The sequence below is a fragment of the Schistocerca piceifrons genome, chromosome X, assembly GCF_021461385.2.
Source record: "Schistocerca piceifrons isolate TAMUIC-IGC-003096 chromosome X, iqSchPice1.1, whole genome shotgun sequence".
Taxonomy (NCBI): domain Eukaryota; kingdom Metazoa; phylum Arthropoda; class Insecta; order Orthoptera; family Acrididae; genus Schistocerca; species Schistocerca piceifrons.
In genome coordinates this window covers 715435481-715450973 of record NC_060149.1, presented here as the reverse complement: position 1 = coordinate 715450973, position 15493 = coordinate 715435481, and the positions used below count along the sequence as shown (strand labels likewise).

General features: G+C 37.8%; 1 protein-coding gene across 1 annotated transcript in view; it reads left to right on the top strand.

Annotated features, from left to right (window-relative positions):
• The window catches only part of LOC124722666, a 509646-nt gene that overhangs the window by 420202 nt on the left and 73951 nt on the right, over nucleotides 1-15493 (top strand). The window lies entirely within an intron of this gene.

Genomic DNA, 15493 nt, shown 5'->3' with positions numbered 1-15493 from the left:
TCCAGATAATCATAGAAAACACTGATACTAACAAACTAATTTGTGGGTGTATGACTGGATCTTGCTGTCAAACAGCCACGATATTTCAGCAAACAACCACGTTGCTATAATCAAGTATGTTTTTCCCAGCATAATTAAAGGCAAAAGTATTCATGGGACATCGTAAAATGTGTGTCTCCCAGTGTAATTGAGGGAAAAATGATTAATGAGAGGATGGTCAGATGTTGGTGCCAGTCATCTGGTAATGACACCTGGTCATTGGTCGAAATATTGTGTCTGTTGGACATAGAGATCTGGCTGTGTATCCAATAATTATTTTGTCCTCAATTACACCAGGAGAAATGGAGGAATCATATTGATGTTAAGGTTTCTCAGTATCACAGCAGCTGCAGTTCTGTGACCATCAACTGCTTCCAAGTGGCAAAGGAAGGAACAAAAGGAAATATAATTTAAGTACTAAAATTTCCTAGTCCTTGTGGATGAAAAACTGGGATACCCATGGAACTATTTCTATGTTTTCCTTAAGTAAAAGGGAAAGCTACCAACAGCTTTATCCTACAAATGTGGCTAGTCTAAAATTTATTACATTGATCTACTATTACCTACAGATTGCTGTTACTCTTTCTGCATGGGCACGTGAGACTGACACACATTCAAACCATCTTGGTTAAAACTGTTATGTTTAAACAACTCTGCTGGTCACAACAAAAATCACATGTGTGATGCAAAATTGCATACCTTATTGTCCTCAAAATACATGGCTCTTTTCCATAAGAAGAATAGATTGTGTTACTGTCACGCTGACAGTTTAACTTCTTACCCATTGTTATGAAACATTTGTAATCGTAAAATTCTTCTGTAATGTGTTCAGATTGAGGCCATGGGCATTGTGAAATATTCTTGCTAAATTCTCTTGTTAACACATTGTGTGTTCTTAAATCACACATGCTTTGTACCTCCTTATTTGCAGTAACTACTACTTTATTTAGACTTGACCATTCTGGTAAACCATGATAATGTGGAGCAGAAAATAACGATTACATTTCTAGTTTTTTTTTAAATCTCTAGCAAGATCACTAGGTATCTCACCTTCCCCCCTCCACCACCCCTCATTTTTGTGAGACAGAAAAGTCACTTTTGCCTAGTTTAGCAAACTGTTTCCACAGTTGACTGCATTTACAGAACTGAATGTCATTCCCAATGTAACTGGTGATTTTTTGTGCTGTTCTCTATTGTGAAATTTAGTAGCAATGTTTTTTCTTGTAGCCATCTGCATATAAATCAGTTTTATTTGCCTAATTTTATCCATTGCTGTCAGTGTTTCTTCTATGGCTGTATTACTTTTGTAAAATAAAGAACAACCATCTTTCAGTCACAATCGTGATTTTATTTCAATCCATGATGCATTTCAGAACTGTGGGGGCACATCTTCAGGTGAATTGACTGTCTACATCAATTTTCTTCCAGAATGAGGTTAATTCTGGTCGTGGTAAAACTACATTTGTGTATTACAAAGTGGCACATTGTGAATGTAAGTTACAAAACTAGGACAGAACGAAAAATAACTTACTGTTTCCAGTAGTGGATACATGGTTTTGAAGCACAGTATGAGGAGACATGTTAATTTACATGTATCCACTTTCCATTCTACAGCTCCTTTATAAACCCAAGTCAAATCAAGTCAAAGACTTTTGAATGTAAAGATGCATTTCTATGAATACCCAGTTGTTATTATTTCAAAGAAGATAGAAAGTTGTTATATTATTAATTACACAGAGATCTAATTTATAAAATAAATACATGCGAGCATGTGAAATGTGGCTACATGTTATCAAGTGGTTCCACTACTAAATATTTGTTTCTTTAGGAAAAAATAAACTTTTTAAAATTATTCAAAAAAATTGTGGCTGCTAAAACTCTTTGTTTATTCAACATGTTTTCAGAAGGTTTTTCTGTGTGTAACATTATTTCTAATTGTTTTAGTAGCTCAAATGTTTTACCATGGTTTTCTGTGTGAAGTGCTGTTAGGCTGTTTTGGATATCACTTAGTCTGTATCCATTAAGGTACATGTCGTTAGCTATTGTAGATTTGTCAAAGTGGTTAAGTCTAAAAGAATCGGTGTGTTCTTGGTAACGTTTATGGAAAGTTCATTCTGTTTTGCATATGTAAAATAGAGGGCAACGGTTGCATCGTAATTTATATATTCCACTGCGTTCTGTTATTGGGATACTTGTGTTTACAGTGTGAGGTAAGTGGTGTCAAAGTTTGTTGTTGTAATATTGGTGTTTGTAAAGGAGTTAGCAATTTTTTGTAATGGTGCGAATAAGTAGGGAATAATTTTGAAGATATGTGTTGTGTCAGTTGTTATTCCAGTAGTGCTTCCACTATTGATGCTGGCCTGTATTTTGTTGGTTAGTTTGTCAATTGACTTTTCTTAATATCCACTATTTATTGCAATTGTTTTGATCGTATCAACTTCTTATGTTTATGCTTTGGGCTTCATAAGTAATGTGCGTGCTCTGCTCAACATGGATCTAAATGCAGCATGCTTGTGTGTTCGGATGGTGTGATGATATGTGTATTGTGATATCAGTGTAGGTTGGTTTCCCGTAAATGTAAAAATTATGTTCTTGCTAACAAGTTTGTTTGCATCGCTATCCTCCACAGCAAGCACAGAAATACTTCATGTAATGAAGTTACAATATTTATGTTATTAAAAGCACAGTGTACAAAGAAATAGTTATATTGAGTGGCAAAAGAATAATAGTACAGCATGAAAAAGAATTAGAAACAGGGTAAACAGTGTGAAAAAGGCCAGAACTCAAAATCGTGTCTACATGTCATTCATAAAGCGGTAGTGCGACCTCCGGACCAGATGAAAGGAAACACAGATCACAGCAAATCGTAAATCCCACTGATGATGCCTTAGAGCAAGGAAAAGGTGAAACACGTCTGGGCAAAATAAATTAAGTATCAGAAGGAAAAGGCAGTTTTATTTACAAAACAAGTATGTTCTCGCTGTTCATTAACAATTGTGAGGTCTAAGAAATTTATGGGTTGATTTGTTTCATGTTCAGTTGTGAACTTCATTTTATTGTGAAGTGAACTTAATAATGTAAGAATTTCATCAAGTGGTGGGTGGATATTCATCAGCCTCCTGGAAAATAAATTTTTTGAATGGAAAACTAAACTTGATAAAAATTGCTTATCACAGAAATATTTGATGGCACAAAAGATGAACTTGCTGAACTTCTTCTAACACAGTGTATACAAATGCCCCAATAGCAGAACACAGTGAAATATAAAAATTACAATGTAACAGTTGCCCAGCGTTTTACATACGTAAAACAGGACGAACTTTTCATATGCGTTACGAAGAACAGACCAATGCTTTTAGACTTCATCACTTTGACAAATCCACAATAGTTAACCATGTGTATCTTAATGGGCACAGGCTAAGTGGCATCCAAAACAGCCTAACGGTACTCCACATAGAGAAACATGGTAAAACACTTGATCTACTAGAACCATTAGAAATAATGTTACACAAAGAAAAATCTTCAGAAAACATCTTGAATGAAGAAACAGTGTTTAGCAGCCACAGTGTTTAGCAGCCACAGTTTTTTTCTGTAATTTTAAGAGTTAATTTTTTTTGTAAAGAAACAAATATTTAATAGTGGAACTATTTGATAACATACAAGCACATTTGTCATACTCACAAATATTTGATTTATAAATGATAGGGTAAAAATCAGAACGGTGTAGGTAGCGTGGAGTTTATTCTAAGAAAAACAATTTTAAACATTTCAGTGTTAATATATAGTCATAGGTTATACAAAATGAAACAACGAATTTACACAATGTTTTTTCACTTCAAGTACATATACAGTGAAGAGCCAAAGAAACTGGTACACCTTCCTAATATCGTGTAGGGCCCCCGCGAGCGCACAGAAGTGCCATATCATGACATAGCATGGACTCGACTAATGTCTGAAGTAGTGCTGGAGGAAATAGACACCATGAATTGTGCAGGGCTGTCCATAAATCTATAAGGGTACGAGGGGGTGGAGATCTTTTCTGAACAGCGTGTTGCAAGGCATCTGAGATATGCTCAATAATGTTCATGTCTGGGGAGTTTGACGGCCAGTGGAAGTGTTTAAACGCAGAAGAGTGTTCCTGGAGCCACTCCGTAGCAATTCTGGAGGTGTTGGTTGTCACATTGTCCTGCTGGAATTGCCTAAGTCCATCGGAATGCATAATGGACATGAATGGATACAGGTGATCAGACAGGATGGTTATGTACATGTCACCCGTCAGTCATGTCTAAACATACCAATGGTCCCATATCACTCCAACTGCACATGCCCCATACCATTATAGAGCTTCCACCAGCTTGAACAGTCTCATGCTGACATGATTAGATTAGATTCAGTTTTCATTCCATCAACCCAAAAAATGAGATGATTCTCGCGGGTGTTGAACATGTCAGAAAGTATAACATAAATACATAAAACATTTGAATGTAATACTTAGTACCCTGATCATTTGTCAGGAGATTGTCGAAATAGGTGAATAAAATGTGGTTAACTGGAACAGCTAATATTTACACAATTAACGTGCTGTCAGAATGAAACACTGTTATGCACTATTAATAAATTTATCATACACAAAATACCTAATCTTGACTGTTGTGACCAAGTGCTGTCAAAACTGAAATCTAACAGATATTTCTTACTTACCTCTTTGACGGCTGGAGGCGCACCATGTGCTTGGCGCCCTGAGGCGCTGCGACCTGCAGCATAATCAGGCAACCTGTGCTGAAGTGCCTGTCGCTCGGAGCTGCCGCCAGGACTGGAGCAGGCCACTCTACCCAACCCACCCTGTGCTGAATACTTCTGGGCTGATTACAACTCGCCCAGAGCCAGCATGAAATTTTGGCAACTTTGAGCTGTAATATCTCGGGCAATAGTTTTTGTAAAGACATCAAATTAGGCCATCTTGTACAACTTTATGCATTCTCTTTAGAATAATAATGAGAATAATTTTACGAGCCATATTGAGCCATAAAACTAGGTAAAATCGGCCAAAAAAATAGGCCCCCGAAAAAATTTCAAAGTTGGGCTCCTTGCATCTCCTGGACCAATGCTATGAGGAACGTGAAACTTGGCATGTAGTAACCTAACAACACAATTATCTTAAGTATAAAGGTTCATTTCTGTAGCACTTTCCAGTACTGAATGAATTAAGCGCAAAATTGAAGATTATGTAAAAATGTCAAAAATGCAGTATTTTTGTTCTGATTTTGCTAAAAAAGTATACCCTATAAGACATTCCAAGCTGTGTAACTGGAACGAGAGTTGGGAGTGACAATCAGGCCCAAAAACAATGCAAACTTCGGATTCGCATATCTAGTAGAGTGAACACATGACGAAAATGAAATTTATATGGAAAAAAATTTTTTTTGCCCTGCTATTTTCCAATAATATACAAATTAGTTGGAAAGATGTTGATTTTTTTGAAAAGATGAAAGCAAGATATATTCAATACTTCTTTTACAAATATAGTTTTCTATTAATGCTTCAAATCTAATCTCATTTGAACAACCAATTTTAAGCCCACCCTCCCTCCCCAGAGCACTGAGTTTAATTTCCAATATTAGCTAACAACAGAGACAAAGTGGTAAGAAAAATTGCACTGAGAACAGAGTTTTAACTTTGGCATATTGTTTCTTTTTGATCAAGGGCATTTGAAATCAGTTATGGAAAACAGGGTTTGTACAAGTAGACGGAATGTGATCTATTTTTGTACTACTAAGGATAAAAGAACATAACTATCTATGTTACGTGTTAATAATTTAAATGTATCGTATGTAGATTATATGGGTTTTGTTATACTCTTGCAATGTACTCGCCGTAATTACACATATTGTGCCATCTCAATCACCAAGTCCGTTCATTTGCCAGCAAACAACTACATATTAAAAAGTCAGGCATTGTTTGAATAATTTTACATCTGTTGCATCCATTTCCCTTCCTTCTTTTCAATCTGGGCTTTGGACTGGCACTGGGGGGGGGGGGGGGGGGGGAATTAATTATTTTTTTATATATATATATATATATATATATATATATATATATATATATATATATATATATTCTTTGTATGATAAGTGTCAAAGCAGGATACAGCACATAAGGGAACATTGCAAGTTTTGCATTGGTATATGGGAAACTTTCTGTTTTGTGCAAACCATGCATCTGCGCATTAGCATACTTTTCTGCGAATGTTCACACATGATAACAGGCGGAAAATGTTTCCCTGTGAATCGCAGAGGATTCTCGTTGTCATTGCGCCTTCCCCTACCAGTTTTTTTTTCTGTTTTGTAGCATATTTTTGTACAATCTCCCTTATGAGAGAAAGGTAAACTCAGTGAGTGCCATTTTTCGCCCTGATACCATCCGGCAGAGAGTATGAGCATTTAGAATGCACAGATCCAGAATGTGAAAAAAATATTTCTTGTAGCATTTCGCAGTCTTATTCACTGATCCTGTAGTGTTGGCAGAAGAGCCAACACTGTTTTTCTAGAGGAGGCCGAAATGCACGCGTTTAATTACACGCTGACTGGCGTGAGGTCTGGAACAGGACAATATCTTGAGAATTGTAATTAAAGTATGTAGTTGATATAATACTTAACTTTAATCCACAATTGTAGAACATCTCTCTTGATGATACATGCTTCACATAATAAATATCAATTGAATACGGCGCCTTGCTAGGTCGTAACAAATGTAGCTGAAGGCTATGCTAACTATCGTCTCGGCAAATGAGAGCGTATTTGTCAGTGAACCATTGCTATGAACGTCGGCTGTACAACTGGGGCGAGTGCTAGTACGTCTCTCTAGACCTGCCGTGTGCTGGCGCTCGGTCTGCGATCACTGACAGTGGCGATACGCGGGTCCGACGTATACTAATGGACCGCGGTCGATTTAAAGGCTACCACCTAGCAAGTGTGGTGTCTGGCGGTGACACCACAGATCCCACTGAGCTCAGTAACATGTCACAACGGCCAGTTGTACCCCCACTCGAATTGTGATCTACAATACATTTTGCATTTCGGTTCCTTTATTTTCTTGCCAGTATTTCTGTCAGTCTTCTCTGTTTCAACCATTTGTGTTGTGTGACTTGTGGTCAACACCCACCCCTCTCTCTTATCGCATCAGTTGATAGCAAGGATCTTGTCAGTGGACTTAAACTCATTTCCTCCTAGTTTAATTTATTCTGCAGTTTTGGCACGTTGTGCCTATTCTTGGGAACAGTGCCACATGCGGCTGTTCCATGGTTATGAAGCGAGAGGAACAGGTTCGGGCTGGAGTACCAATTATCGACACGCAGAATACGACCCAGTTCCAAATATGGTCCCATAAGAGTTGCCACAACACTTTTTCCTAAATTGTGGAACCCAATTTCTGTTGTTGCGCCTGTATATACAATAAAATCCAAAATATAGCCACTCTAACAGTCACACAGTACAAATGTCTTTATTCTGAATCTACTGCGATTGACTGGAATAAATCGCTTAAAAGATAATCATCCTTTGAACAGCAAGAGACTTTCATCTATACAAAGCTTGTGATGTGGACGAAATGAATTATAAAATGTCTTGTGAACTTTGTCAACAATCATCCTAATTTTCAATAGATTGTCACCTCCAGTACTCACAGAGTTATCACTGAAGTGTAACTTTCTCAGAAGTAGACAATAACAGTCTCGGGGACATAATTGCACTGAAAACTGGTGTATCTCTGTACCAATAATAACTTAATTTTAACTTCTTAACTTGCGCTATTGGAAGGCAAATAGCAACAAAACAATACATTTCCTCAAATTCAGTGTCTGTCCACTCTGACAGTCAAGAATTCATAGATTCTGTAGTATTTTATTTAGTGTAAACGTAAAAATGATTTGTTTCGTCTGCAGTAAATTGCAATCGTCTGCAGTAAATTGCAACAGTTCTTCAGACATAAATGTCACAAAAAATGAAAGAATGCTTGGGTCCGTATCTAGTTGACATTTGGGTCATGAACTCGAGTCCTCAAAGTAATGGTTTAACGGCTGGAAATTGGTTTCTTTCCAGTCAAATATGTCACTTAAGTGCGTTCTTTTGCGAACCGTTTCACAGTCACTTTCTGGTTCCTTGGGTTCAGAGGAACTGCTGACTGTAATTCTTGCTCTCCCCTCTGGTGTAAAGGGCTGAGGACTACAGCTTCGAGACTCTGTTGAAGACTCATCACTACTACTTGTGCAGACACGATGATGTGACATTTCTCCCGTAGAAAACAAGAAAGCTGATGAAACCACGGGAAGTGAAGTCGAATTCTGCAAGAATTCTGCAAAGAGGGAACACAGCAACAAACATATATGCACTCTGGAACAATACAGTCAGACCACTGAACAGCTACTGGAAGAGCAAGGCAGAAAAACAGCTCTGTGTGTTTATACGTCTGTCGCGCTCAGGTAGCTGGGACTTGGTGCGCTTAAACTTGTCCCTAGTGTGGATAGGCCGGTGGCACGGCACACGTTGACACATCCTTAGTGCTGTAGTGAAGACCCAAGGGCCGTGCTTAAACAAGTTGGGTGCGCCATCAGAACAGCAAGGTATGACAAGATAACATGTCCCTAGCAGTCAAAGGGTTAAGCTGACTTAACAGTCTCTGTTAAGATATTCATCTATGGAGCAGGAGTTGCCTATCAAAAAGTTTTTCAAACTCTGTTGAAACCGTGCTTTATCTGAAACCAAGTTTTTAATGGTTGCTGGCAATTTATTGAAAATGTGTGTTCCTGAATATTGGACCCCTTTTTGGACCAGGGTAAGTGATTTTAGGTCTTTATGTAGATTGTACTTGTTCGTAGTATTGATACTATGTATTGAGATATTGGTTGGAAATTGAGATGTATTACTTGCAACAAATTTCATTAAGGAATAAATATACTGAGAAGCAGTGGTTGGAATACAAAGTTCCTCGAACAGGTTTCTACATGATCTTGAATTTACACCACAAATGATTCTTATCACACACTTTTTCACCCTAAAAACTTTTGCTCAATTTAATGAGTTGCCCCAGAATATGAGCCCATATGACATAATAGAATGAAAGTAAGCAAAGTATGCAAGTTTTTCTTTTTCATATTTATATCTCCTACATCTGACATCATTCTCACAGCAAACTTGTTTAGGCGCTTAAGCAATTTTGTGGTATGCCCTTCCCAACTGAATTTATTGAGTTGTAATCCCAGAAATTTAATACTGTCAACCTCTTCGATCTGCATGTCTTCATATGTTATACACATGCTGGAAGGAAATCTCTTACAGGTTCTGAACTGCGTATAGTTCTTCTCAAAGTTTAATGACAGTGAATTAGCTTTAAACCACTTACTAATGTCGATGCTAGGTCCATGGATTAATGAGGTTGTCTCCATACCTGTACATGTCCATCCATTCGATACAATTTGAAACAAGTCTTCTCTGACCAGGTGCTCCGTTTCCAGTCATCAACAGTCCAATGTCAGTGTTGATGGACCAAGACGAGGCATAAAGCTTTGTGTAGCGCAGTCATCAAGGGTACACGAGTGGGGCTTGGGCTCCAAAACCCCATATCAGTGATGTTTCGTTGAATGGTTCACATGCTAACCCTTGTTGACGGGCCAGTTTGAAATCTGCAGCAATTTGCGGAAGTGTTGCACTTATTTCATTTTGAATGATTGCCTTCAGTTATCTTTGGTCTTTTCTTGCAGGATCTTTTTCCTGCTGCAGCGATGTCAGAAATTTGATATTTTACCGGATTCCTGATATTCACGGTACACCCATGAAATGGTGGTACAGGAAAATCCCCACTTCATAGCTACCTCGGAGATGCTGTATCCCATCGCTTGTGCACTGACTATAACACCACTTTCAAACTTTCTTAAATCTTGATAAACTGCAACTGTAGCAGCAATAACGGATCTAACAACTGCACCAGATACTTGTCGTCTTATATAGGCCTTGCTGATCGCAGTGCCATATTCTGCCTGTTTACATATATCTTTATTTTAATACATATGCCTATACCAGTTTCTTCGGTGCTTCAGCGTATAAGGTAGGTAGCTGGAGGTCCTGTGTGTAAGGCATTATTGCATAAAAAATTCTGCAAACTTCAGCCAATCCTTCACTTCAGATATAACCTGGGTTTTGTTTTTCTTCTTCTCAGTGTGACTAAAGTCAGAATCATTATCAATATTGCTATGACCAGGCACGAGGAACTTAAGATCAACAGTTTCAATAGATGCGTGGTACAAGTGCACTTTCTGTCTCTGTAAAATGTCCCTTGCATCACTATAGCTTTAAAGGATACGCTGTTTCCACATACTCACTTTCGTTCAGTGCCTTACTTTTACAGTTAGCAGAGTAGCATTCTTCATCACTTGAATTTGTAGAATCATTTGGCTGTAAAATGTACTGAGGAAAGTATGAAACATGTTGTTGACTTCTACCGCAACCATGAGGATGACCACGACATCCTGGTTGGATTTCTGGAGACTTCTGTATCAGTGTTAGACTTCTTTAGAAGTTGTTGTACAAAGGCGGAATAAACTGTAGTAATGACATCAAGTCATCAATTTTTGCTTTCTTCAAACACCCTGTCCATGTCAAGTAGGTGGAAGATGCACAGATATCATACCACGCCTTCATGGATGCACAACATTTACTTTTCAAAATTGCATGTCTTAATTCACATCTCCATGAAGAAGAAAGCTCTTGGCTCAACTTCCCTGTGCTGCATCCATCTCATTGTCAACCAGTTAACCTTTTGCTTCTCAGTGTCTATTTTTCTGTTGTTCAGAAGTTCTGCAGTTGATTCTGTGGATAGGAAATCATCTTGTGCATCTACATCTACATCTGAAAGCCACCTAATGGTGTGTGGCTGAGGGTACTTTTTGTACCATTAGCTGAACCATCCAACCATGTTCCACTCATGAAATGTGCATGGGAAGAATAATTGGCAGTAAGCCTCAGTATTGACTCTAATTTCTTGAATTTTCTCCTCATGGTCATTACATCAGATGTATGTGGGTGGAAGTAATACGTTGTTCGAATCTTCCTGGAAAGTGCTCTCTTGAAATTTGAATAGTGTATCTCTTCATGATGCACAATGTCTCTCTTGTAATGTCTGTCAATGGAGTTTCTTGTGTATTCCTTTAACGCTTTCCTGCCTACTAATTGGTCCAGTGACTAAGTGTGCTGCTGTTCATCGGATCTTCTATATCTCTTCTATCAGTTATATCTGGAAGGGATCTCAGATAGGTGAACAATACTCAGTAATTGGTTGTACAAGTGCCTCATAAGATCCTTCGTAAATGAGTTACATTTCCTTATGATTCTTCCTATGAATCTGAGTCTGACATCTGTGTTTCCCTTTGTCCTATGTGGCCATTCCACTTAAGGTCACTCTTGATAGTTACTCCTAGATATGTTGTGGTAGATACTGTTTCTAGTAGTCTGTCATCAATAGTGTAGCTACACAGTAGTGGATTTCTTTTGCTGTGTTTGCGCAGTATGTTACATTTATTTATGTTCGGGGTTAACTGCCGGAGCCTGCACTATTCATAAATTATCTGGTGGTCATTCTGCAAATTGTTACTATCTTCTGGCATTGCTACTTTGTTACAGACAACCACATTATCTCGTGTTGAATTCTGTCTGCAAGGAAGTCTTCAATATATCATTTCATACACATTAAACGTCGTCCTGGCATATTCTGCAACTCAATAGATGCATGAGCAACAATGTACAGCCAAAATTGGACAATTAATTGATTTCTTTTTTGCCCAACACAACCAGTCATGCAGGCACTAGCTTGTTTAATATCAGGTGGCAATGATTTTACATACTTCAGCAAGCATGAACCAGTTTCTGAAGGGCCACACGAGGCTATCTTCTCAGACCACATATACATGAAAATGTGATCTGTGCTATACTCATGTATTCCAAAATTAAATGTCCTCACCTGTCTCTTGTAGTAAATAACACTGGATGTTAGCATTGTAGTTGGCAATATTTTTTTCAAGATTGAAAGTAGTTACATGTGCTGAACCTTCTTTCGATTTTTGTGCATCTCCTTTCTTAGGTGGAGCTTTTTCTCAAGCATTGGTCTGTTTCTTTTAATGGCGTCATCCTCTGCTTTGATTAAATTTTCTAATCTGTCACAGTAATTGCACGTGTCACTTCTTAGCCTATAAAATGATAGATGAAATGAGTTGAACACCTTACAGTAAATGCAGGCCTTCACTGGCAAAATATTTTCTTCTTCACACTTACCCTTGTAAAGCTTACATATTTTTGAGCAGTATAACTCCAGTAATGGGAGGTCCTGTATGGTTCTGAGACAATCTTCTGGTATCTTATTTTCTGGATCATTTCATATAATGCATCATAATGTTCAGTCTCTGACTAACAAATCGCAAGAACTAGAAATAATACTGTGTTCTGACCTAAATGTTGATGTTATCTGCATAACACAACATTGGCTAGAAGAACCGCAAATAGAAACACTAAAGATTAGTGGCTTTTCCCTACTCATTTCATTTTGCAGGTCTTATTATAAACATGGAGGGATTCCTATCTTTGCAAAGCAAAATTTAAGTATAAAGCAATCCAAACGTACCCTGAACTGAATAAAGAAAAAGTCTTTGAAATGGCAGCTATTGAACTTACTGACATTCAACTAGTAACTGTGACTATATACAGATCCCCTGATACTGACATAGAAGAATACCTGTGTAAATTTGAAATGATGTTAAATATTGTCGAACTGAAGAAAATGAAAATCATTTGTGGAGACTTCAGCATAGACTTTTTGAAACCCTCAAACTACAAAGATGAATTACTATATATGACAAAGAGTTTCAACTTAATCCCCACAGTAAATACACCAACAAGAATCACTAGACATAGTAAAACTGCACCAGACCAAATTTTTATTGAAGAAATCTTTTCTCCATACAGTAGTGAAGCAGTTAAGGTGGGATACAGCGATGATGAGGCTGTGTTGTTATCACTGTAATTATGTTCAGAGAAAATATCTCCCATTAAAATAACTGAGTGCAGGGACTTCAGCAATGGCAATATAGCAAACTTTTGCAATGTATTAAACCGAGAAACGTGGGATGAAGTGTTCAATGAAACCGATGTAAATAGAATGTTCGATAACTTTCATGGCTCATGTAAGTACTATTTTGACATAGTCTTCCCACTAAAGCAATGTAAATTAAAACCAACCAGAAACAAAAGTTGGATTACTAAGGGCATAAAAATCTCTTGTGCAAGGAAAAGATTTCTACATTTATTATAAAAAAACAAAATAATATATCATTAGAAATGCAAAATTATATCAAAGAATATAGTAAAATCTACCACAAAGTTATTAAAGAGGCAAAGAAAAGAGGAAATGATGAATATATCTGCAAATCAAAAAACAAAACACGGGCCGCATGGAACATCATCAGACCTGAAACACACACAAAACCAGTGGCAAAAAATATTAACTTAAAGCTGGAAAACGAACAAGTATGTGATGCTACCTCTGTAGCTAATATCTTCAATGAGTACTTTGGCAAAGCTGCAAATGATCTTACCGAAGCAGCTTTCAGGATACTAATATGCACTTCATTGAGAACTGTAAACATCCCATGGGGTCTATGTTTCTCAAGCAGGTCACACGGAGTGAGCTCATACTGGCCATGAGCTCATTAAAGAAACTTTCATGTGGTTTTGATGAGATTCCAGATTGTATTATAAACCAAACAAGATGTAATTCTTCAGGCTTTCCCGGCAATCTAATGACATCTCGGGTTGTCGGGTGTTCCGCCGGATATCAGCGTCATACTTGCACGATATTTCGGTAGCGTAACTTGTTACCTTCATCAGGTGTGACCTCTTCGAGTGGACCTGGTCCAGTATTTATGCCTGTGGCCTTTCCCCTTCACCAGGCACTTTCTCTGTATCATTTATTGACCTGTCCCATAACTGTACAAGATGTCACAGGTCCAAAACTAAAACTACATAAATAAAAACGCGTTGAACGAACATGCAACAGCGCCTAACTGGAGAATAATTGCGGGATAACTAAACTGATGATTCTGGCAGAGTTAGTGAAGTCAGCTGGCAAATAAGCTTTGACATTGGCAGGAATAGTTACAGAATTAGTGATGACAGGACTGTTCATTAGAACGAGGAAGGAGAAGAAACGGGAACATCACACAAATTATGGAACAATATGACGATTTCAAATTTGTGTAAAAATTTCGTACTACTACTTTTCGATCTTGTGCTTGAGAAACTGGAGCATATGAATGAAGTGTGAAACTATTTCCTAACGTCAAACTTTTCGTTTTTAGTAGGCCTAATAGACATTTGATATTGGAACTTTGTGAATTATGTTCTGTCGTGTTATAAAAATGACCAGTTGTGCCAAAACAGTCTTGTTTATTTTGTGTTTGTTACAATAGCTGCAGTATTAGAAAAGCCTATTTCGTTTTATACAGCAAACAGTGACAAAACAGACGAAATCAGATCAAGAAACCACACCAACCGTGGGTCCTATTTCTATTAACAGCTTTTTCAGTATTAGACAGTGACGTTTCGATTTTTCATGTAGCAAAACGTTTACAAACTTTGATGAAGTAATAGATTCTTTCACAGAAAGAAAAGCATAAAGCTGTAGCAAGATTAGAAGAAAGAAAAAAAAAAGTCTATGCACTAAGGATTGAAGAAATGGATCCTGTCTTGTCTGTACTGGTCACACAAAGCAGCAAGTTGTTGGCTAATAGGGAATATAGAGTGCAGATTTTCTGAAGAGTTCTTTTTTTTAAAAAAGAAAGAAGAACGGGATGTCAAACCAGCCGACTGGAAGCAGGAGAGGCACCACAGGACATTTCAATTTCCACTGTCCTGAATATAGTTTGATGGCATCCATTACAAAATATGGACGTTTCAATTCCACAGAGCAAAATACAGTGACGTGCGATAGAAGACTGCTGTGTGAAGAGGCATGGCATTGCACTTTGGCACACTTAAGACCAAATAACATGTCTTACATTTCCTTGAACACATATGTTTTATGCATTACACTTTTCAGAAAGATGTGCACCACAAAATAAATGTATTTTTAAAAATTCGATTTTTTAAAATTTTGACGTCCTTTCTCAAATGCTCAAGAAAGGGGTGGGGGGGGGGGGAGGGAGGGGGGGGCACTATCTAGTATTGCCCCGGTTTGGAAATACTGTAGATCCGGGGCTGATGTGCAGAACAGTCTGAGTTATAGTGGGGAAACGGGTAGTCTCCACGTGGCCCTTGTTTACATTTAGTGGTTTCGCTGTTTCCTCTTCATTTACAGCTCTCACGTCAAATGAAAACAAAACGGTTTTCTATGGCCAGGAGCTATCAAGTGAATAAAA